At 42.9% G+C, this 25,302-nt stretch overlaps 2 long non-coding RNA genes and 1 pseudogene across 4 annotated transcripts in view; 2 read left to right on the forward strand and 1 right to left on the reverse strand.

Moving 5' to 3' along the window:
- 4931440J10Rik (RIKEN cDNA 4931440J10 gene) overlaps positions 1-25,302 on the forward strand; it is a 69,626-nt gene that overhangs the window by 13,059 nt on the left and 31,265 nt on the right. The window lies entirely within an intron of this gene.
- On the reverse strand, positions 259-22,547 carry Gm35678. Of its 3 annotated transcripts, none has more exons than XR_003951244.1 (4): positions 22,418-22,547; positions 22,124-22,214; positions 21,557-21,637; positions 259-725 (listed from the first exon to the last, which is right to left on the reverse strand). It is a non-coding gene; the product is annotated as a predicted gene, 35678 (long non-coding RNA). The 3 variants fall into 3 exon arrangements; XR_003951245.1 differs by lacking the exon at positions 259-725 and adding an exon at positions 19,984-20,885; XR_874687.3 differs by lacking the exon at positions 259-725 and having other exon boundaries at positions 21,416-21,637; positions 22,418-22,545.
- On the forward strand, positions 6,131-6,648 carry Gm18146 (predicted gene, 18146; annotated as a pseudogene).

Genomic DNA, 25,302 nt, shown 5'->3' on the forward strand with positions numbered 1-25,302 from the left:
TCTGTGACTAGAATTTGACTGACTGATGTCAGGCCTGAGGACAAGCTTGAACCAGTGCATCTGCTTCCTGACTACAGGTCTGAGAAATTCTCAGCCAATTCCCTATTTTCATTCATATGCATGTATATATCTTCCATTAACTCTGTTTCTCTGAAGACCCCTATAATACCCTGCCTTACAGTAAAATGTTAATGTATATTGAATGACAAATTCAGAGGTTGAGAAGGTAGAAAGGGAATGAATGTCTAAGCTGCCGTGAGGAAAAAAAAAAAAAAAGGTGTTCCAGAAAAATCGCTATAATAAAATTATGGGGAAGCAAGCAGGGCATGTGGGCTCTTGCTGAGCTGAGATGCCACAGGGCGCATGGTCGGCAGTTAGGAGGCTCAGCAAGCATGGCTGCAAGTGTTCAGAGGTCAGTGTGATGAAAGGTCACAGCAATGACCACAGGTAGCTGGCCCCACAGGGGGCAAGAACAAGCACACCATGATATCCTTGCCCTAGCCCCCTCCATCACGTGACCTAACAGAAGTGTAGGCTAAGCTTCCCCTTTTACAGCAGGGAATTCATGGCGATCTAATGCATTGTCTGAGGCTGCAAAGCAGAATGGAACTAGAATTTGGATCTGAATCTAGATGCAAGATGCTGGGTGTGGCCTTAATTATTGTTTACCTGCACGTGGGACTATTGGCTGAGGGACCTCCCATCCCCATATTGACTGTTGAAATCTGGAACCAAACAGACACTTGAGATCAGACAAAGGCAGGGAGACAGTCAACAAAATACCATCGAAGGCAAGAATTTGTTCTTAAGGACATGGTAGGATAAAGGGCAATATTCCAGTCACTAATGTCCAAAGGCTGGCCTCAAAGAGTACATGAAAAGTTTATCATTAACAGTAGGCACATCGCAGATCCCAGGATGTCAACTTAATTTGCCAGGCAACTGGTACTCATTCTCCAATGCGTAGTCACTGTGAGGTATGCACTCAGAGCCCTGGCTTTCCTCACACTAGTTTATGGAAGTTAAGCTTGTAATTTGAATTATGGTAATTAATTTGGTATTGTGTAAAACCAAAGTAAAAAAAAAAGGCCTAGAAACATTCAGTAAATAGTCTACATATATTTTACTGGTAAATAAAATACATTCATGGCTACATTTAAAATACATATTTGTGTGTTTGGATTAGAAAACTCTCTTTTTTTTTTCTTTTTTTGGTTTTTCGAGACAGGGTTTCTCTGTGTAGCCCTGGCTGTCCTGGAACTCACTCTGTAGACCAGGCTGGCCTCGAACTCAGAAATCCACCTGCCTCTGCCTCCCAAGTGCTGGGATTAAAGGCGTGCGCCACTCACCATCTTGGAGGAAGACAGAAGCAGGCAGATTTTGGTAAATTCAAGACCAATCTGGCCTTGTAGACCAGCTAGGGAAGACATAAAAGACACTGTCTCAAAAAAAAAAAAAAAAAAAAAAAAGGAAATGTTTATAAAACTCTTTACATTGTTTGGGAAGCCACCAGAAATCATGTCCGAAGCTATTCTGATACCTATGTGTCAACTCTCCTGTCCCACCCTCCTCCTGCCAGACACTTAAGTTAAAGGTCACCATTTCCTCCCAGGTGAATCAGTTGAGGGTTACAGGCATTGATAAATAAAGAAACCTGAAAAACGGGTTATTTCCATAATGTGTGTCAGAGTGGAGGTGGGCAGGCAGCCTCTCCATTCATCTACTCTGTTCCCTGATGTCATCAGGAGTATTAAGCCTTCTCTGCTTTCTTGTTCAGCCAGTCTCCACATGGGCTTGTCTGCCCATCATTAGCCAAGTATCATTCTGTAAGTTTGCTTTGGTAGAGGCGATGGAAAGAAGAAAAAGAAGCATGCCAGTTGAGCTGTTTCCCTTAAAGTTTCTGGAACTGCCCCTGTTCATTTCCTCTTAGGTCCTCACTCCAGCAGGGTAACATGGCTACTTCCACTTGCAAGGGACCTTGGCAGAGCATACTGCTAGCTCCAGTGCAACCAAGGCAGTAAGTAAGTGAACCAGGAGGAGCAACAAACGGTTACCCATAGACTTGGGCTAAGGTCATAAGAGGTCACACCAAGTGCCTGCATCATCCTAAATGCTGAAGAGTAGATGAAAAACTAAACAAATGGTGATGGCTCTGCACTTCTTTTCTTTTCTTTTCTTTTCTTTTCTTTTCTTTTCTTTTCTCTTCTCTTCTCTTCTCTTCTCTTCTTTCTTTTCTTTTCTTTTCTTTTTTTTTTCCACTTAGTATTTAACTATAGGGGTTTGTGAGCATGCACACATGGAGGTCAGAAGATAGCTTGCAAGCCAATTCTCTCTTTCTACCATGTTGATCTCAGAGAACAAATTAAGGTTATCAGGACTAGCAGTGTGGACCTATGCTCATGGAACCATCTCACCAACCCAGGATTTCTTTTCTAATAACTACAAAGAAATGTTTTCATACATATAATGAATTCAATTTGGTAGTAAAATAACTTAGGAAAAATTGGTTTTAAATTACTGATACAGAACTTTTTTTAAAAAACCCTCATATTAAAAAAAAGTTTTATTTATTTTATTATATGAGTACACTGTGGCTGTCTTCAGACAGAAGAGGGTATCAGATTCCATTACAGATGGTTGTGAGCCACCATGTGGTTGCTGGGAATTGAACTGAGAACCTCAGGAAGAAAAGTCAGTGCTCTTAACCGCTGAGCTATTTCTTCAGCCCCCCAAAACCCTCATCTTATTGAACACTAGTATTTGGATAACAATAAAGAGAGGGGTATTGGAGCTAGGACTGTAACTTAGTTGATCTTGTGCTTGCCGAGCATACACAAAGCTCTGGTTTGGATCCCCTGAGCCATAGAACCATATGTAGCGTTACACACTTATAACTTACCACTCAGAAGGTTGTGTTAGTGGCTTTTTAATAAATTTTTGTTGCAGTTTTCCTCTTAATCAAGACAGCTACTGAATAATTGAGACAGATCTGTTATTTAACAAGCTTTAAGGGCACAACAACTGAGCAATATTACTCTATGTTAATCCTTGAAACTAATCTGGCTACCTCCCAGTCAAAATCCCAGTGGTACTTGCATTTTAGTACTGATCTGGCTCTCTAGGCTCTGTTTTCTTATGGAGTCTCCTTTACTGTCTCTTCCTCACCAATCCCCACTCCCCCACCACCACTCCTCGGCTAGGAGGAAGTCCAGCCTTATTCTCTCCCTTGCTAGTCATTGGCTGGTCAGCTTTTATTGACAAATTGGAGACTAAATGGGGAGAAATGTTTAAGTAACATTGAGGCAGGAGATTCTTAGAATAAGCATTACAATGCCATGTCCAGATTGCAACCAGATGTGGGGGCAGAGAAATCAGCATTTGAATAATGCAAGGATAATCTTTACACAGTGCACAAAATCATTATGCCTATGTCATGGTGGGAGGCTCAGGACTTGAAGATCATTTTCAGCTACACAGTGAGTTGGAGACCAACATGAGATATATGAGAGCCAATCTCCAAAAGAAAGAATGGGAGAAAGAATGTAGTCTCAAATTTTTATGATACAAATTGCCTACTTCTCTATGATTTCAAAAAATATTTGTGATTTTTGTTTTGGGGACAGGGTCTTATTATGCAGCTCTGATTTTCCCAGAGCTCACTATGTAAACCAGGATGGCCTTGAATTTAGAGATTTGGCCTTGGCCTTCCAAGTGCTAGGATTAAAGGAGTGCACCACCACTATTAGATAATATTTGTTGTTTTAATTGTCACTGAATTGTGTATTTTATTCTAAGTAGTGTATATTCAGTTTGGTGACATTTATTTCTATTCTTTGTATGCTGTTAAATAAAGACCCTAAACTTCAAAGAATGTCCCTGTAGGGACCCTGGGTTTTTGTGAGTAAAAAGCAATTTGTGATGTGTCACTACTTAGTATGACAGTGCCAGAAATTTTATAAAAATATACTTGATGTTATAAAATATGTGAAGGGACAGATATTTTTGTGAGAAAATTAACCATTTTGAACTACTTTATAGAAATAAAACATTTTCTTTCATGGATCTAAAATTACCTATGGGGGCTGCCATGGTGGCTCTGCGTTGAGAGCTCTTCAGTTCCCAGCACCCATGATAGCCAGCTCCAGAGGACCTGGTGCCCTCTTCTACCCTCCAGGGACATCCACACACATGTGCACCCAGAGACACACATTTATATATACATAAATAAAATCTTTGTATTGAAACAAATTTGTTTTCATACAATATATTCTGATCATGATTTTTTTAAAAGCATCTATGGTTAGCTATGTGACTCAGTGGAAGAAGACCTTTCTAACACACCTAGAGATACCTGCTTGGTATCCAAAGATCAATAGGAAAACACATCTAGAGCTTAGCATCTGCCTCAAAGAAGTGATACAAACGCGAGTCAGCCTTATGATGAAACAAAAGGCCTAACATCTTTACCCTAGAATATAATCAGAAATTACTGTTAAAAGAATAGTCTTTCAAGTAAACTCAGTATAAAAGGAGTATGTGTGTGTGCGCGCACACACGCACGCATGCACACGTGCATGCATGCAGCAAAAGAAGCTAAATATTGAAAAATATTCTACACAGAAATCATTATGCTTAATCTTTACTGCATCGGTAGCAACCCAATAAAGGGAAGCTCACAGAAAGGATGCAGTCAGAAAAGCTGTGTTCCACACAAGGGCTCCAGAGCTGTGACTCATACTGTATGGTGAAACTGGCTGGCCTCTTAGCGTTTCCTGCAGCAGTTCGGGCCTTTGGTGCTGCCAGTAGAAACATTGTAATTTTAGTGTTCTGATCTCTGCGATATGATTTTGATTGACATTTGCTTTCCCAAGACAATCCAGTCAATATAAATATGAAGGAAAAATTGGTGATTTCAGTTTACAAAGTTCAATCCCACATTTTTCAATTTAAATATGGCTTATCATTTTTCTCTACAATAATGAAAAACACTTGAGTCATCAGCCAGTGGATATAACTGTGTACATTCAAATTGCATGAATGCAATTATATATATATATTCAAACTTTAGCTTTAGAGACCTCAGTACCGCTAGAGAGTCAGGAGAATTTTTTTTTTTCTTTTTAGCTGTTCTTGCTTAAATTCCCTTGGCCTACATTGACTCCATCATCTATTGTTAAACCTTTTAAAGATAACCTTTGACCTTCTTTAAATTATTTTATTTAAGCCAAGCATTGTGGTTCGCACCTGTAGTCCCTGCACTCAGGAGGCTGAGGCAGGAGGATACAGAATTAGAGGTCATGCTGGGCTAGAAAGTAGGACCCTGTCTCAAAAAGTCAAACACTGCTTCTAATTGCTTCACCACAACAGCTCAAGCTCCCTGCTGTCCCCTAAGTCAGCACGTGTGCTGTTCTAACCCAGAGGCCCATATCAACATTGACCATTATTCCCTTTGCTTTTGAAGTCGAGCTTACTCACTCATGAGGAAGGATTTGAAGTAAAATTCACGCGTCAAGTTTTACCTACTTTGCTACAAATCCCTTGGCCATCCAGACAGTCCTTTCCTGACCTCTTTCCAACTCCCCCTCTCACAGTTGTATTCTATCCCTTGTTGCCTGTGATTGACTTCCGTAATTTTTATGACACCAAGCATATTTTTCTCTATTCCCACTTTTATGTTGCCGTGATGAAATACTATAACCACAGCAGTTTATGGAAGAAATGGTTTATTTTGGCTAATGGATCAAGGAGAATGGAGTCCATCTTGCCATGGAAGGTATGACAGTGAGCAGAGAAGACATGGAGTCAGGAGCAGGAGTTAACCACATTCCATCCACATACAGAAGAGACAGAGAGACAGCATGCAAGGGAGAAGTGAGGTGAGACTCTAAACCCTCAGTGTCCACCCCCAGTGTCACAGGTCCTCCAACCAGGCTCCAGTTCTAAAAAGTTCTATAACTTCCACAAACAGTGCTCAAATACATGTGCTATGGTGTCATTTCTCATTCAAACCACAACTTTCCACTGCTTGGAAAGCACATAAGCGCATGGCCATCTTCATGATGGAAAATTCATTTAGTCCAACTTCAGAGGTCCCCATAGTGCCTCTTCTTGTAAGCAGCCTGAGGTGATCGCGAAAATGAATGGATATTCTGTTGACCCAGGAAATCCAACAAAATCATGTAAAGCAAGAGGTTCAAATCTTCATATTCACTTTAAGAACAGCCATGAAACTGCCCAGGCCATAAAAAGTATGCATATCCAAAAAGCCACCAAGTAACAGAGACATGTGTGCCATTCCAGAAGTAAAATGGTGGAGTTGGAAGGTATGACCAAATCAAAAAGTGGGGCTGGTCACAGGGTCAGTGGCCCCCCAAAAGGTGCTGAAATTTTGCTGCACATGCTTAAAAACACTAATAGTAATACTGAACTTAAGAGTTTAGCTGTAGATTGTCTAGGCCTTCATCCAGATGACAAGGCACCTAAGATGTGCTGTCAAACTTACAAAGCCGAAACAGCCCACACATGTACTCCCTGGGCAACACTGAGATGGTCGGTACAGAGGAATAAATTGTTCCAAAGCCAGAAGAGGAGATAGCACAGGAGAAAAAGACATCCCAAAAGAAATTGAAGAAACAAAAACGTATGTCATGAAAACAGCTTCAATATAAAAATAAATGCAAATAAAAGTAATTTTAAAAATCCCCTATAGTCCCAACAGTATTCAAAAGTACAAAGTCACTTCTCAGACTTGAGGTGACCTTAACTATGTTCCCTGTAGTTTTTTTAATTTAAAAAACCAAATTACATACTTCTAACATATAATGGCAAAGAATATAGTATATAATACTATTCCAAGTGGGAACAATGGGGCCTAGTGAGGAAAGGTGACCAAAGAAAATCCGGTAAGGCAAACCCCAAATTCTGTAGCTTCATATTCTGGTATCTGGGGCTTCTGCTTCAAGGGACTTAGGTGGCTCCATCCCCAGCTTCGATGCCTGAAACATATAGCTCTCTAGGTCTAGTTCCACCTACTGTGTGCAGCTGTCTTTGGCACGTGTCTCACATCTCTGGCATCTCCAACATCTTGGGTTGTCTACTAAAACTTAGCTTTCCTTATCAGAGCTTCACACAATGACCTCGAAGGGCCTCCTCTCAGGCTCTCCCCTGCCACGAATTATCAGGCTCAAAGGCGCTCTGAAACCACAGAAGAGTACACGGCCTCCTCTATCTTGTGTTCTTTTTATCTCCAAAACCAGTACCTCACTGACAACACTGCCAAGCTGGCTGCCAGCTTGATTTGGCCCCTGGCCCCATGGGCCACAGATGCACTCGCTTTTGTATCTGCAGTTGATTTCCAGGAGCAAGAAACCCTTTAGGGTCTCTTTAATATTTGGAGGCTTGGCCTGGTGTGGTCTTGCAGTCTAGGAACCTTTTCTGTTACTGCAGGGCAGAACCAAAACTCCTCTTCAATGCCACCAATCTCTCTTTTTCTATGTGTGATTTACCGCAGTCTTAATCTAGTGTTCTCTTCTCCAGCTGGACATTTCCCCCTTTTCCATCTGCCTCATGTGTTTGCCACTTGTTTCACCACAGATCTAAGTAACAGCAATCAGTAATGACCATGCCTAAGATGCCTAAGACTCAGTGTTAGGTAGCCTAAAAATCTCCTCAACCAAAGTAAGTACTACGGCCCTCACAAAAAGTCTCAGGACATGGGCAGGATGCAGCTGTATTTCTTGCTAAAATATCACATGAGTGTCTTCTAGCCCCATTGCTAAAAGTTCTGTTTCCCTCTGAATCATCAAGTTAGGCCTCCAAGCTCTCCTCACCCCCACCAGGCCCCTCACCCCTTTACTCTTTGTTGTTTTTTTTTATTTGTTGGCTTTTTTTTTGTTGTTGTTGTTGTTTTGGTTTTTTGGTTTTTTTGTTTGTTTTTTTTTTGTTTGTTTGTTTTTTTTCAAGACAGGGTTTCTCTGTGTAGTCCTGGCTGTCCTAGAACTCGCTCTGTAGACCAGGCTGACCTCGAACTCAGAAATCTGCCTGCCTCTGCCTCCCAAGTGCTGGGATCAAAGGTGTGCGCCACCACTGCCCAGCTAGAACCCTCATTTTGCAGCGTGTGTGTGTGTGTGTGTGTGTGTGTGTGTGTGTGTGTGTGTTAATTTTGAGCTTTTCCTGAAGTTTTCTTCCTTCCTTTCTTCTTTCTTTCTTTTTTTCTTTTGTTCTTTCCTTTTAAAGACAGTATCTCATTATATAGTTTATGCTGGCCTAGGACTCACTCTGTAGACCAGGGTGGCTCCCTCACAGAGCTCCACCTGCCTCTGCCTCCCAAGTGTTGGCATTACAGGTGTGCACACACCCCATGGCCACGCACTCCATGGCTTACAATTATGCATTGTCTCCTTTAATGATTTCAACCTTTTGCAGATAATGAAAATAGGTTAAATTGATCTCCATGTTTCCTCTAAGGCATTGTCCAAGACCCCTTTATGCTTTAAGGCATACCATTTTCATTTTCATAAAGTATATGAAACCTTGGAAGGATAGGGGGTGTCCAAAGGAAAAAAAAAAGAATATGAAATCTTCTATGCCCTCAGCTCCAGTGAGTTTTCTTCTTTGAACAGATCAGGCTAAACAATTCCTCGGTAGGAAGCTCCCACAAACCTGGTTGCACATCTCTGCCATATTCCTTCATACCAAGGGCCTGGAAAGTGCTAGTAACACATTTCTCTCAGTCCTCCTTAACCCTTCCCCAACGTGTACCGTGGCGGGGAGGAGTGTAGAGCTGAAACAATAATGCGGAATGCATTGTGGGTAAAAATCCTTTCTAAAATATGTCTTACCTTATTTTCTCAGCTATAAAAATGGATCAAAACAATTTCAATTAGTCAAATCTTAAACGATGAAAACATTTTTGTGAGTGACTTCCACTGTCTGATTTGTAATGTGTACTTCAGACATTTTGCTGTGCGGTGAGATATGTTTTTAAAAATCTCTGTGTCATTAGATTGTTCTAATAATAAAGACCTAAATCTGAAATCCTTGGGGACATGAAGGTATCTCTCTCATCCACTGTTGTCCAAGCTCTGGCAGGACACTATGGAAGAGACGTGTTGCAGGCCAGAGAGGACAGACAAAGTCTAATGCTGTTTCCTTGATGCTGATAATTCCTAAGATTTGTTGTAGGATCATCAAGATGTTTCAGACTGGCAGGCTATTTTAATAAGTGAGCAAAAATAGGAGTCCAAGTTCTAGATGTTTCTATTTCAGGATATGTCTCATAATTGCCCATTTTTCCTCCCTGAGTGACTGTAGCCCTTCCAGCACAGAGCTCCCCGCCTTGTTGAGGACCTCTTGAGGGAGCAGTCACTTAAAATAGAGCCGTGGAAGTCTACGTTTCAGCCTCATAAGGTGATTTCATTCTGTGATGACCTTAGCAACCCAGCGTCCCCAGCACAGTCCACTGAGAGGGTCTAGCTCGGCCTAGAAAACACGATGCACAGTCCACTCTTACTCCAGGTCTCCTTGGGGAAGGACTGGAGATGGTTAAGGACAATGGGCATTTGTGTAATGTTCTCAAGCCTGAGAGCCAAAAGTGAACAGGAAGAAAACCATGACTTTCACGTTGTGACTTTGAGGATTGGCACGGGCTGGCTTCAAGTTTACCTTTGCACTATTAAAAAGTGTGCCAGGCTCTTGGTAAACAGTAGAGTTTATCTTTTGTATAATGAGCATTAGACTATCCAAGATCATTTAGCCCCACACATAAAAAAGAAAAGAGGGTTGCAGGCATACCTCAAAATGGCCACATTTCTGTGCCATACTTATTCTAAGCCCTGCAGCTATACTGATGTGTTTGAAAGTTGAAATATTTGTAGAAGTTATGCATTTATTTAAAATGTACAAAACTTTGAGAAAACCAGAAGGGTGGGAGGATAGACTGACAAATGACATGCATATTTTCACATCTTTTTTTGCCTTCACTTTTCTCTTGTTGGGCCTCACCTGGAAACCTTTAGCTAGAAAACATTTCCCGAAATGTCGGAGAGCATTTTCTATTTCTCAGTGGTAGAGGGCGGTGAGGGCTGAGCTTCACATTCAGTGACAGTCCCCAGGGGACCTTCACAACAAAATCAGTGAAATTCTCCTTTTGAGCAACCACAGAAGCAGGGGAGTGTAGGGCACTGGCTGTGGAGCCAGACAGCTTGACTTGAAGTCCGTTTCTGGCTGTGTAAGCTGCATGTTATTTAATTGCCTGAAAGATGAGCATGGCAGTAGCACTTGAACATGGAATGTTGCTGTAAGTGTTAAAGCAAAATATATAAAACAAACAAACTAACAAACAAACAAAAAAACAATGCTTGGCATATGTATGGTATGGCCCCCGGGTTGGCTTCTGTAACTGCAAATTCATGCAAGTTCTTTCTATGCTAACAAGTATAGGTAACAAAATGTACAAACCCATTTTTATTTTTTTGAAAAGGCTTCTAAATTTAACAATCTTCAGGCTGGAATCTGTTATGTGCTAGAAGAATCTCAAAGGCTGGAAATCATAGTGTACATTGTCCTTGGTGTGTTCTGACAAAGGAAAGGACCAAGGGGCGGAATGAATGCCCATGCTAGACGAAAGTTTATGTAGTCCAGAACAGGGGCAGAGGGAGGCTCGTCACTGAGTGAGAAGGCCAGAGGGAGGGGAGGAAACAGAAGAGGCTGGACTAGAGCCACACATCTGATTGCAGCTGATGAAATGTAGCCATGGGGAGTTCGGTGCTGATCTAGGATTAGGGGGAAAAAACAAACAAACAAACAAACAAACGATCCAAATCAAAGTGGAGGACATTTGTGGGACGCTTTCCTAAGCCTAGGGTGTATGCATGGAAAACTGAGCAGTTTGCTGGGAACTGGAGCAGAAAAGACCTCTTACTCTGCAGCTGAATGGAGGCTTTAACGTTAGTGGGGGGGTGGTGGTGGTGGGGTCTTGCCTGTGTCACTCACTCTCACATGGAGCTCAAGTGTGTAAAGAAAAGCCCCATGAAGTCCACTTTTACTCCCTTGAAGGATTTATAGTCACAAAAGTAAACTGGACATTAATTCTAGTGTTTTATACATAAAAAAAAAGAAAAATAACCCAAACAAACGTCAGTTACTGCTTCGGAGATGAATAGACTCGCTCATCAAAGGTGAGTCACACATAATTCATAAGTACAGAGTGAGCAGCCGGAAGCAAAAGCACCAAGACAGTAGAAGGATACAAATGGTCACTCTGCTCTCCCCAATCAAAGTTCTGTCAGCTGCCAGGTGTGTTCTGTGATGTTCTGTCATACACAGGACTAGATCATATCACCACCCCACTTTCCAAAACAACAGTACTGGGCAATATTGATTCATTTCTTTCAAAGACTGTCACAAAGTACAAAGTCCCATGTAATCAGTGGCAGCCCATCTGCTTCCTCCATCACTGTGGCTTCCTTTCCTTCCTTCCTTCCTTCCTTCCTTCCTTCCTTCCTTCCTTCCTTCCTTCCTTCCTTCCTTCCTTCCTTCCTTCCTCCCTCCCTCCCTTCCTTCCTTCCTTCCTTTCCTTTTTTTGTTTGTTTGTTTGTTTGTTAGTTTGTTTGTTTGTTTTGTTTTGAGACAGGGTTTCTCTGTATAGCCCTGGCTGTCCTGGAACTCACTCTGTAGACCAGGCTGGCCTCGAACTCAGAAATCCACCTGCCTCTGCCTGCCGAGTGCTGGGATTAAAGGCATGTGCCACCACTGCCCGGCTGTGGCTTCCTTTTCTACTCTCTCACCTTCCTTGCTGCTGAGGGTTGATGTGCTCTGCTATCTTCCCATGCTCTTGTGTGATTGGCACGACTGTGAGTGCTTCTCAGATCTCTGTCTCTGGCATTGTTCTCTCCTTAGCACTGCAAAGAGATTTCTGGTATTCTGCTCTAAAGTCCATCCGTTCTCCTCTTATATCTCACATCTAGAAATCCAAATATCCGTTCTACTAGCTTTAAAATGTGTGCAGAGTATGACCTCATTTCCTCTATCTGGGCACGGTTAGCCTAGATTGCTATTGTAACATTCTTCCTGGGCTATAGGCCTTCTCACCTTTATCCTACTTCACATTCTTGGGAATTCTGCATCCAAAATGATGCTTTAAAAGCAGAAGTCGCATCCCAACAACTTTGCACAAAACCCTCCAATAGGAAGCCTCCTCTCTGCTGACTGGCTTTCGTCATGTCAGAGGATGCTATTCAGACTATTGGACAGAAAAGCCCTCAATGATCTCAACAAGCTATCACCCGAGATAAACTTGTAGGTTTAATAGTGCCTTGACCGTTCCAGGAATAACCAACCACTTCTCAATTGGATCACACTCCGTGGAAGGCAATCCATAGCTGGTACTGTGTCCCTGGTGTAGTGGTGTGAATGAGAATTACTCCTATAAATGGGTTTGTTAAACACATGGTCCCCAGTGGGTGGGGCTGTTCATGAATAATCATGAGGTGTGGCCTTGTTGGAGGAGTGTGTCACTGGACAAGCTTTGAGGTCTCAAAAGACTCTCACCATTTTCAGCATTCATCTCTCTGCCTCCTACTTTTGGATCAAGATGTGAGCTTTCAGTTGTTCCTACCACCATGCCTTTGCTCTGCCATCTTGGATTCTAATCGCCTGAAACCATAAGTCCAATCAAATGAGACCTCTTTTAAGTTGCCTTGACCACAATGTGTTGTAACAGCAATAGAGAAGTAACTAAGACACCTGGTCAAAAGCCTGTGTCTGGAGAGGTCACAAGGTCTGTGGAGGAATCTATTGTTGGTATTTTGCTAAATGGACATGCAATCTAACTGCATTCCAAATATTTTTGTTTACACTCCACAGAGTGGTGAAGCTCCCAGTCTTAGAGAAGAGAACATCATGGAAGAGGGAGTAGAGAAACTAAAAGCAGAGGATGGAGAGGAGTACTGTAAAATGTGGTCCCCTGGTGTCTTACTTAGGCTTCCATTGCTGTGAACAAACACCATGACTAAGACAACTCTTATAAAGGACAGCATTTAATTGGGACTAGTTTACAGGTTCAGAGATTCAGTCTATTATCATCATAGCAGGAAGCACAGTAGTGTCATGGTAGCAGGAAGGAGGAAAGGAAGCAGGAAGGAGGAAACAGGCAGGTATGGTTGCTGGAGGAGCTGAGAGTTCTACATCTTCATCCAAAGGAAGCCAGGAGCAGACTGTCTCCCACATGACTGGGAGGAGAGTCTCATTGCCCACCCCCACAGTGACACACTTCCTCTAACAATGCCATGCCTCCTAATAGTGCCACTCCCTGGCCAAGCATATTCAAACCACCACACCTGGATATGGCATGGCGTTACAGCGCACAGCAGCAACGATTGCCTGCAGAAGCATTAATAATAATAATAATAATGAAGGCAGAACATTTTACCCAAATAACAAACTACACTACAATCATCTCAACACCCCAATGAAATCTTCTCTAAAATATATCACATATTAGAAAACAAAACAAGTCTCAGCAAATAGAGAAAATTGAAACAGCATTCTGTGTTCTCTGTCTGACTACAATGGGACAAAGCTAGACAACAATAGCAAAAGAAGACTACAGGAAACACAAACTCATTGAAATTAAACAATTATTGAATGCTGACTCAGAGATCATTACAGAAATCAAGGAGGAAACTTAAATGTTTTTAGAATTAAATGATAAACAAACACAGGATGTTGCAATCTCTGAGATACAGCGAAATCTCAAGAGGGAAATTTATAGCTCGAAGTTCTTAAAGTATCGGAGGGATCTCAAATAAATAAGCTCACAATGAGCCTTAAGGCACTGGGTAAACAAAACTAAACCAACCTCAAAAGCAGTAGATGGAAAGAAATAATGAAAATCAGGATAGAAATTATTTAAATAGGGAAAAAGTGTAACAACAACAAAAAGAAAACTAAAAGCCAGTCTCTCTGTGTCTTTGTCTGAACATAGACACACATTCTCAATAAAATACTTGGAAACTGCATTCAACACACACCCAAAGGATCACTCCCCATAATCAAGCTGACGTCACTCCACACTGGAGGTATGATTCAACACAGGTAAATCAATAAGTATGATTCACCACATAAAACAGATTCAAAGACAGAAATCACTTGATCATTAACATACTCTACAGAGCTAGTCCTATGACAGCCATAGACTACAGAGCTAATTTCATGACAGCCAACGCTACACAAAGATACCCTGTCTCAAAACAAAAACAAAAACAAAAACAAAAACAAATCCTGTAGAGACTAAGGTTGGAGTATATCTTAACATCTATTACAAACTGATAGCCACCACCATATCAAATGAAAACAAAACAAAACCAAAAAACCCTCTGAAGCATTCCCACAGAGATCAGGAAAAAACCAAGGGTGTTCACTTTCACTAAGCACATTCAATAGAGCTCTTGAAGTCCTGGCTGGAGCAGCAAGACAAGGGAAGAAAACAAAAGATATACAGAGCAAGAAAGGAAGAAGGCAAAGGATGTCTACTTGCATATTACCTCACTCTGTAAGTGAGAGACCCTACCAGGAAACACTCTCGGCAAAGTGTCAGTCACAAAATAATACCAAAGCCAGGAGCCTTCCTGTATAATACTCAAAGAGGCTCAGAAAGGAATCCGGGAAACAAACCCATTCACACTAGCCAGAAACAACAACTACAGAAACCCTTGGGGTAAACCTAATCAAGGAGATGAAACTCCTAAGCAATGAAAACTTTAAAATCCTGAAGAAAGACATTAGGGAAGACACCAGAAGGTGGAAAGACTGCCCAAGCACATGAATTACTAGGATTAATAATGTGAAAACAGCCATCCCACCAGAAAGCAAGCTACAGGTTCAATGCAATCGCCATCAAACTTTCAATGCAAAGCTTCACAGAAATTGAAAAACCATCTTAATATAATTACAGAATCACAAAAGACCTAACTTAGTCATAACTGAACAACAGAAATGCTGTTGGAGTTATCACTATACTCCTTTCAAGGTCTACAGTCTAATGGACAGGGAATGACCATGGCACCCATGATCTGCTGACATTACCTACACAAGACCTGCAAAAATCAAGCCAGTCAGCATGCTAGCATAGAGTGGGAAAAGGTTCACTAGCCCAAACCCCTAACAGAGGAGCTAGAGACAATGGATGGCTTCTGGAAGGAAAGTCAGTTTTCTCTAAGGATGTGACTGCTGGTTAGGCAACTGCACTTCTGTGGCTGGCCAAAACTGAACTCAGTGAGTGACTTTTTTTTTTAAAAAAAAGAGAAACATGAAGTTGGGGTAGGTAAAGGTATGGGGAGTGGATCTTGGATGAATTAGGTGTGAAGGTAAATATGATCAAAATAGATTGTATGAAATTATCAATAAATTCAGAGCACATCCCACCCTTCCAGAGGACCCGAGCTGGGTTCCAAACACTCAGGCTTGGCAGCTCACAAACACCTGTAATTCTAGTTCAGGAAATCTGATGCCTCTTGTCTCCACGGGCACCCAAACATACACACAAAGTACACATTATTAAAATAAAACAAATCTTTAAAAGGACCTCATGTGTATGTACAAGACATGGAAGGAGCAGGAGACTAGTTGGAGAAAAAAAAAACAAAGGAGGGGGAGCTCCAGGAGTTGGGGCATAAGAGAAGGAAATGGGGGCGAGGAGGGTCACAGTACACTGTATACAAGCATGAAAGCTAAAAGCTAGAATGTGCACACCTGACATATTTGCAAGATTGGCTCTCTCCTCTCTAAGGTTCTCAATCCATGGCTTCTCTGCCAGAGCTCCGCTAACTGCCCCACATGTTCTCTCTTTCTCCTTCTTGCTTTATTGGGAGTTAGATGCCAGTCTGGGCTGTACAGTGGGACCTTATCTCAAAACCAGAACAATCGTGGTTTGCCATGTGCAATGTAAAAAGTGAAGTCAGGGCCGCAATAGGAAGTAGAATGAACTGTAGTACTGGACTAAATTGCTAGGGCTTTTGGGGACTGGTCACAGGCAGGTGCTATTCTTTTACAGCTTGTAAAGGCCCTTGTGCTAAAGGCTTGCGACTCAGCTCAGCACACTGGGATGTGATGAAACCTTGAAAAGGCGGATCCCACTCTGTGTGGGGTCTTTAGGTCACTGGGGACAGTCAAAGGGGTTAGGGCACTCCAGCCTCCTCCTTTTCCTCTCTTTTGTTTGTTGGTCATGAGTGCTTTGCTAATGCCACATGGATCAAAGAGAGGCAGGATCTCACCATAGGCCCCAAAATCATAAGGTCAAGTGATCATGCTTGGGACCTTCTAAAGATCTAGGCCAAATTGCAGTATCTGTTACATAGCAGAAAGCTGATTAAAACGTCCGGTTAAGGGAAAAGACAAAAGGTAGGATGAACTCAGAAGCCGAGGGCTTAGGTTTCTTGAACTCAAAGGGAAGAGGTAAAGGAACCTCAAGGAGCCAGAAAGGAAAATCAGGAATAGTAGGTCCCCTGACAGGAGCAATGGGTAAGTGTCAAACCAGCCCAAGGTGAGCTCTCAAGCTCTCTTTTTTTTTTTCCAAAGATTTATTTACTATATGTATTTGAGTACCCTGTCACTGTCTTCAGACACACCAGAAGAGAGCATTGGATCCCATTACAGATGGTTGTGAGCCACTGTATGGTTGTTGGAAATTGAACTCAGGACCTCTGGAAGAGCAGTCAGTGCTCTTAGCCGCTGAGCCATCTCTCCAGCCAATGGCTCTCCTCTTTTTCAAATCCCTTTTAAACTGAACTTGTCTTAGGAAACCAAGCAGTGTAGAGCAATCCAGTCATTGTCAGACCCAGAGCTCAGTGGAGAAGGATTAGAGTGAATCTCAGAGTGAGGTGGTACCTCTAGATTGCCAAGATCCTGCTTCTCCTTAGTAAGATCTCCTTCTCCTCACCCAGTGAACCAATCAACCCCTAGCTGTTTCTTAAGTATAGCCATCTCCTAGGTCTTTACCCTACCATCACTACAACAAAAGACTTGAGAAAGAGATTTAGCATATACTGTTAGAGAGTCCACATGATAAACTTTGGTAATAGCTTTGATAACCACAGCAGCTCACCAGTATAGACCAATTTCCCAAGTTCCCACTACCTTACCTTAGCCCTTTATCTGAAAGCACCCTATCTATGTGGACAATCCTCTACCTAAAGACAACATTCTGAAACACAACTTGTGATTGTTACCATGAATAGCTTTGTAAAGGTTTTCTCTTAATTTGTTGGCAGCGCACATTTTTAATCCCAGCACTCAGGGAGGGAGAGGCAGGCAAATCTCTGAGTTCCAGGCCAGCCTGGTCTACAGAGTGAGTTCAAGGACATCCAAGGCTACACAAGAAATCCTGTTCCAAACAAACAAACAATCAGCTATACATCCATCAAAGTATCCGCTGCAGCACTCCTCCTTCTAAGCCCCCTTCCAGAACACTCTACAAAGCCTTTCTGGATTTCTAGCAACCAAATATGATCTTTCCATCCAAATCCCTAAAAACATTGCTCAGCACTGGTATCTTACCCTGTCCCATACAACATTTCTTGGTCCATATTGGAAGCTTTTTCTAATCATGTCCCTTATAACCTTCTTTGATTTTATATCTTCTATAGACCTAATACTGTGGAGGTTTTTTTTTTTTTTTTTTTTTTTTTTTTTTTTTTCAGAGATATTTTTAAGTTCCTGTGCTGGTTAGTTTTTTTGTCAACTTGACATAATAAATTCAGATCATCTGGGAATAGGAAACCTCAATTTAGAAAATACCTCTAGCACACTAGTCTGTAGGCAAGTCTGGGGGGCATTTTCTTTAATGTTTTGTTTTGTTCTGTGAGACTCATTCTGTAGCCTTGGCTGATCTGGAAGTTGCTATGTAGACCATGCAGGCTTCAAACTTCCAGAGACAGCCTCTTCTGCTTCCTGAATGCTAGAATTGAAGACATGTGATAACACACCCAGTGCATTCTCTTTATTAATGATTGATGTGGAAGAGCCTAGCCTAGTGTTGGCAGTTCAGTCCCTGGGCGGGTAGGCCTGGTTGTATAAGAAAGCAGGCTGAGCAAGCCTTGGGAGAGCAAATATTCCTCCATGGTCTCTGCTTCAGTTCCTGCCTCCAGGTTCCTTCCCCACTTGAGTTCCTACCCTGAATTCTCTTCATCATGGATTATGATTGGGCTCACTAAGCCAAATATAGCTGCTCCTTCTCAGGTAGCTTTAGGACACAGTCTTTAGCACAGCAGTAGAAAGCAAAATAGGACATCCCCAAAGCCTTGTTAAGTTTTTGATAGGTTACCTTTCTCCTTAGAAAGAGTTGATTATAAATCAGACATGGTAGCTGTAATCCTCGCACTCAGGTTGGAAGCAGAAGGATCAGGAGTTCAAGGTCAGGCTAAGCTACATAGTAAATTTGAGGCTTCGTGGAACTGTTGGGAATTGGTTCTAATGCTTTGTCTTAATTCAGCTCCCAAAAGCCTCATCATTTCCAGACCTGAGGGTCCGCCAGCTGGCTTCGACTGGTAATAAGGAATTGCCATACAGCCAATGGCTGTTCAGGGAGACAGAGGTGAAACTTTTAGATTGCGTAGGCAAGGGACCAAAGAAGAGAGGAAAAATAGAGAATCTCCATGATGGGAGAAAAGACAGCAGACGTAAAGGCCTGCCATCATGTAAGAATCCGGGAAAGTGGCTCTGGGGGCCACTTCTCCTATTGGGACTGGAGTAGCAGAGATGAAATATAGATTTGAAAAGATGTTAACTCAGGAATACTGGAGGGGAATGTTTGCTAGCTGCAAGGGGGGTTAGAACTATTCAGCCATTGAGCTAGTCAAGGCATATGAAAATTAGCTGGTGGGGACTGGAGCAATGGCTCAGTGGTTAAGAGCACTGACTGCTCTGCTGAAGGTCCTGAGTTCAGCAACCACATGGTGGCTCACAACCATCCATAATGGGATCGGATGCCCTCTTCTGGGGTGTCTGAAGACAGCTACATTGTACTTATATATAATAAATAAATAAATCTTTAAAAAATAGCTGGCATGTGTATCTTTCTTCAATGAATCCAATGAGCTCTTGGGCTGTGTAGCGCACACTCAAGACATTCCACCCACCTACCCCCAGCCAAAGTGGTTTAACTAATTCACCACTACGTGAAACTCTATCTCAAAAAACTAAATAAAGAGACAAGAACTGACTGGAACCACAGACCATTCCCATACATTGTGCCCACAAAGCTCACCATAGACATACACTACATCCATACATGTTTGGAATATAACCACATTTCATGTGTAATCTCTTTGTCCCTTGTTCACTATAATAAAACTATTCCTAAGAATATTTATGATTTTGATTCCTTAGACAGTCAATGTCTACTAGTCTCATCCATTTCATAAGCAAAACCCTGGTGCCTGCTGCGGGCAACTGTGGAAAATGATTTGATTAAATGTAAGGAAAACAAACTAGCGTTTGATACAGTATCTCCCTGTTGCCTGCCTGCCTGCCTGCCTGCCTGCCTGTCTATTCATAGTTAGGATTCATTATGTTGCACAGGCTGACTCTTCACTCCCTGTTTACCCCTTCTGTCTCTGTCTCCTGAATGCTAGGATGACAGGCATGCACACCATACCTCGTTCTGACAGCTCATAATTGTGTATGTTCTCTCTTCTCTTTCTTTCTTCTCTTCCTCACCTTCCTCCTCTCCTCTCCTCTCCTCTCCTCTCCTCTCCTCTCCTCTCCTCTCCTCTCCTCTCCTCTCCTCTCCTCTCCTCTCCTCTCCCTCTGTCCTTCATGCAATGCTGAAGACCAAGTTCAGACCCTTACACGCAAGCTCAGTAGGCATAGACTACTACAGAGTCATGCTCCCAGTCCCTTAATCCATCTCTCTCAGCCTTGATTTCCTAAAGCAATGCAGAAACATTTGCCAGACAATTGTAAATATTTTCTACTTGTGTCAGAAACGGAGTTGTCTTATTTATTTATAAAGAGTGTGTGTGTGTGTGTGTGTGTGTGTGTGTGTGTGTGTATCTGTGAAGGACAAACACAGCTGTATGATTCCCTCAGGACTAAAGTTGTGGGTGGTTGTAAGCCTACCAACATGGGTACTAGAAGCGAATTCTGGTCTTTGGAAGAGCAGCAAACACTTCAGCAGGAAAGCCTTCTCACCAGCCTCAAGTTTTAATTTTGTTCTGTTTTGTTTTGTTTTGTTTTAAAACCAAGAGAAACTAACTTTAGATAAGACCAGAAAGAATTTACTTGAAAGACGTAGAACAGATCACAGGCTAGAAAGGACCTGAAAAACAAGGTTCAGGAAGGACAGCCTGTATCTCCCCAGGGACAGACAGACATCCAGGAGCTCAAACAACATTGTCAAAATAAATCCTGCTCCAATTTTCTTCCACAGTACTTCAGTTACCTGGTTCAAAATGCACTGGCCCAGAATAAAATAAGGCAGGCCTCATTAATTAGCAGACCAGTTAGGTTGCTGCGGGAAGGGGCCCCAAACCATTACTGACAAGGAATGGAGAGGGCTCTTCAGAACCCGGGAGGGCTGGGTGCTAAGCAGCCAGAAAACAGCAAACAGCCAGCATAGTGTGAGCTGTGATCTTGCTCCAGGGTTCCTCCTGGTTTGTGGAGAAAGGAAGGCGGCTAGAGTCAACTGGTCTTTCACAGTCTCCAGGCATGATGTTACTGGCTCAGAATGCCAGACTACTCGTTACAGAGGTGAATTAGTGCTTAAAAACAAAGGTAGAGTCAAGCATAGAGGTACATTCCTGTGATTCCAGGCTTGGCGGCAGCGGGAGATTCAGGAAGCCAGCTCTGCTACATAGCAAGTTCAAGACCAGCCTTAGCAACCGGAAAGTCTATCTCAAAGGAAAAAGAAAAAACGCAAAGGTATATAATAAATATCAACAGTAAAATAGGCAGGAAACAGAAGGGAAAGCTGGAATGTGCTGATATTTATAAGAAAAATTGCACCTGCCAGTGTTTGTCACATCTGATGACGACAAATATATGTCCCAGCAGCAGCAGGGCTACATGAGAAACCCAGAGTGAAGACAAGCCTTTCGAGTTTACAGGAAACTCTCAGTGTTGGTAAGGAAGAGCATGTGGCCTTCAATGGCATGGTTTCTCTGAGCCAGCAAGTTCCACTCCCAACCTGTCAAGAGTTAGCCCACCTATCTGCGCCAACCTGCATCATCCAACCCAAATCATAGCCAAGTAGTGTTGCCTGCTTTTGCCATGAGCTTGTTACTTCTCAAATGTCCTCTCGGCATCTTACCATCTTCCAGTGCTCCCAAGAGTATGGAAGGCACAATCCATAGTCACAAGAGTCTCCCCTTCTCTTTCCCTCCCACTCCCTTGCCCTCCCTCTCTTCCTCTCCCCGCCCCCCATGTACATGTAGAAGTTAGAAGACAACTTCAGCTATCACTGTTTAGTTGTCCACAATCTTGTTCCTAAGACAAGGTTTCCCCTTGGCCTGGCCTCCCCAATCAGACCAGCTTTGCTGGCCATCAAGCCCCATGAACTCACCTGTCCCTGCCTTCCCAGACTCAGTGCCATCACACCCAGATACTGTGACTGTCTACGTAGCTCCCTTTCTTCTGCCTCCATCTTGAAAAGATAGAGAAGGGTTTTGTCCCTTTTGCCCTTTTGTATCTCACAGTACTATGAGTAAAAGATTGGGGACTGAGAGTTACACCCAGAGCTTTGATTTTGTTTGATGCCCTTCTCATCCCACCATGCCTAGATCCCTGATGTGCCCATCTGTACAATGGTCACTACTGTGGGTCATGCCTGTCTGCCGCTGCCGTTCTCAATGACTCTCAGCTAATGCTGTTCTTCACTTGAAGGAGCTTCAGCTTTTATCTTTGACTGGATGATATTCCATTTATCCCCAACTGACCCAGCTGCCAAAGTCCAAACCCATTTTCTGATTGGCTAGTCTGTAAACATCTCAGGTTCTGTGCATCCCTCCTTCCAGCAAAAGCTAGTCCTGCTAACTAAAGCCCTGGGTCTCTGGTCAGCTGTGCTAGACATGGCTTGTGCTTCAGAGTCTGATGAACAGCTAGTTCCAGAATCCCCAGCACTCTCACTTACCTCACCTTGGTTGCCGGATCCCCTGGTGATCCTGATGCTTCGTTTCTTTTGCTGCCTCAGTGGTCCAGCCTCCAAAGTCTCAACGCAAGCCCTGCTAGAGCATCTTGGTAAATCCTCCCCACCCCCACCCCACCCCACCTCGCCCCAACCCCCCTCAGCTTCGCTCTCAGACATCATGACTCATTCACTCTGGTCACCAGAGCTCTTCTCCCAACTGATAAGATCTTATCAAGCCCTCATTTCTGCACTCTGGAGTATAAACAACCCAAGCCACCTACAATCCATAGCACTGACCTAACTTTCCAGCCTCCTCCTCAATGCCGCCTTTAAGAAGTGTACTTATGTCTCCATTCTTTCATTTTAGTTGTGTGCACATGCTTGTGTCTGTGTGGGGATCCATACAGATAAATGTCAGAGCCCGTGGACGTCAGATCCTCTGATGCTAGAGTTACAGGTAGCTTCGAGCTGCCTGACACAAATTCTGGGAAGTGAACTCAAGTCCTCTGCAAGAACAGTATGCTCTCTCAACCACTGAGCCGGCTCTCCAGTCCCAATACCACTTTGTTTGTTTGTTTGCTCTTGAGACAAGATCTTGCTATGCATCCTAGACTGGTCTGGAACTCACTAAGTAGACCATGCTGCCTTAAACTCATAGGAGATCACCTGCTGGATTCAAGGCTGGGATTAAGGCTTTTGCCACCATGACTCCCAAACCACCTTATTTCACATTCCCAGAACAAGTCCACCACTGTCCCACAACAAATTTTACAGAATCTGTTCCCCTTGTCTTGAATGTTCTTACATCGTCTTCCTCATCTTGCAAGTGTTACTGATTAAAATGAATCCTGTTTTTTTTTTTCCTAGCAATACTAATTATCCATCATAAAGAACTGGGTAGGGGGCGGGGCTAACAGAATGACTGAGCAGGTAGAGTGGGTAAGGCACCCGTCACTTAGTCAGACCACTTGTGATTCCTCTTAGAGATCTATATGACTGAGAGAACTGACTCAGGCAGGTTGTCCTCTGACCTCCATGTGCAGGCCATGGCCCCTCCAATACATGAATGGAAATATCATTAGAGGGAGGGAGGGGAAATGGGCTGAATAGGGCTTTCCCATCTGCTGTCGCCTTTAACCCTGACCATAATCTAGCAGGTTAGGTATTACCAGCCTAAGAAAGTCCATATCCAATGCCAGGAGGCCAGCTCTGCTTCCAAATTCAGAACGGACTGTGGTTTTGAAACCTAATGTCGTGCCTTTCTTTCCCTGTCTGGGAAATCGGGAGGATAGATACAAACCCAGCTCCTGCCTCTTAGATGTTGTTAGCCAGACCACATATTTTTCTCAGACAAGAACCTTATCTGACAACTGTATTTTCCAGGCCTGTCTCTTGAGCCATTATAAGTAACACTGGTGAATGAGCAACGCCTGACCAGGGACGTAGGTGAAGCTCATGTTATAGCTCTTAGTCTGAGCTAGTAAAGTAACCTGATGCCGATCAAACCTTCGTGTTGGTGGCTCCCATTTTCTTCCTTCCCACAGCTTTCTTCTACTACTTAGATCTTCTCCTCAGTTTTTTTCTCCTCAAAAGTACAGGCCTCTACTGCCACAGAAAGGATGCCTTCTTCAGTATCACTATGAATTCTTATTTTATTTTATTTTATTTTACTATTATTATGTGCAGTGTGATGTGTGAATGGGTGGGTGCTTATGCCACTGCACATGTGCCAAGAGGACAGCTTTGTGGGTTCTTCTGTCTCCTTCCATCTTTACACAGGATCTAGTACTGAACTCAGGTCATTGGGCTTACAGCCAGTGCCTTACCCTCATTGGCTCTCAGTTTTCTCTGGCAAAATACACACACACACACACACACACACACCATAGTATGTATCATCCCAAATCAATAACTTAATAAATGTAAATAAAAATTTAACTAGTGCCGAACTATTTATAGTAACTAAGAAATGGATGCATCTAAGATGTCCATTGGCAGCGAATAAAGAAAGTGCAGTGCATTAAACAAAATGGAATATTATTCTGCGAGGCATTGAATCCTCTTATTTACCACATGAATGAGTGGAGGGCTTTATGTTAACTGAAAAGACCCAGGCATGGAGAGACACATACAGCATATTCCCATACACAGACACCAGCAGAGAGCACAACAGTAGCCATTCCGCACCAAGAAGGTCTCTTTGTTTCTTTTCTCATCAATGAGACAAAATAGCCACAGAAGCAACTTAAGGCAGAAAGTAGAAAGGTTGTTTTTGTTTCGGCTCTGGGGAAACCGGTCACAGGGTGGGGGAAGGCATGGCCACTGGGGCCCCATCCTTAGCATATCAAGTGGCCTCTTGTTATCCCTATGGGTCAGGAACCAGAGCCCTTGGGCTTCAGAAAGAAGCAGAGGTAGCCTGTAAACATCAGGCTGCACTCGTAGAGCCCTGTGCCCACCAATTAGGGTCTATTATCAGAAGGTTCCACAATCTCCCCAGAAAACATCACTACCTAGGGATCAACTGTTCAAATACAGGAGCCTGCTGGGGACAGTTCACATTCAAACCACAGCAGAAGGATGTGCGCGAGGGGAAATAGAAGAAAGTCTGGAGATGGGTCCTAAGAAACAAGTAGAGAAGAAGACTAAGTTCGCGCACCTATTTCACAGCAAGGTGGCAACAGTTTGCAACAATTTATAATTCCTCTTATAAGGAACTAACAGGTAGGAATTAGGTTTTCCCAGCTATATAAAAATGATAATTATTTCCGAAGCTGGAAATGACAGTTGTTGGTTTTTTTTTTATTTGATCTTTTCCTATTGTTTATATGAAGCAAATCGTCACACTGTAGAATATAACTGTGTACATTATGTGGTAAATTAAGATTATAAGAGTAAATAAGAATTTGTGCTGGCAGGGGTTGGTACTGGAGAGTTAGCTCAGCAGTTAAGAGCACCGCCTGCTATTCCAAAGGATCAAGTTTCAGTTCCCATCATCCACCCACGTGGAGGAGCACTGCCTGTATCTCCAGCTCCAGGGCACCAAACACCCTCTTCTAGCTTCTAAGGGCACTCACTGCATGCACCTGGTGCGCACTTAGGGACCTTCAGGATGAGCTGGCACCTGGGCTGGAGAGGTGGCTCAGCCATTCAGTCATTACTGCTCTTACAGGTGTGAGAAACAA

This window comes from Mus musculus, chromosome 14, assembly GCF_000001635.26.
Source record: "Mus musculus strain C57BL/6J chromosome 14, GRCm38.p6 C57BL/6J".
In the NCBI taxonomy this organism is placed as follows: Eukaryota; Metazoa; Chordata; class Mammalia; order Rodentia; family Muridae; genus Mus; species Mus musculus.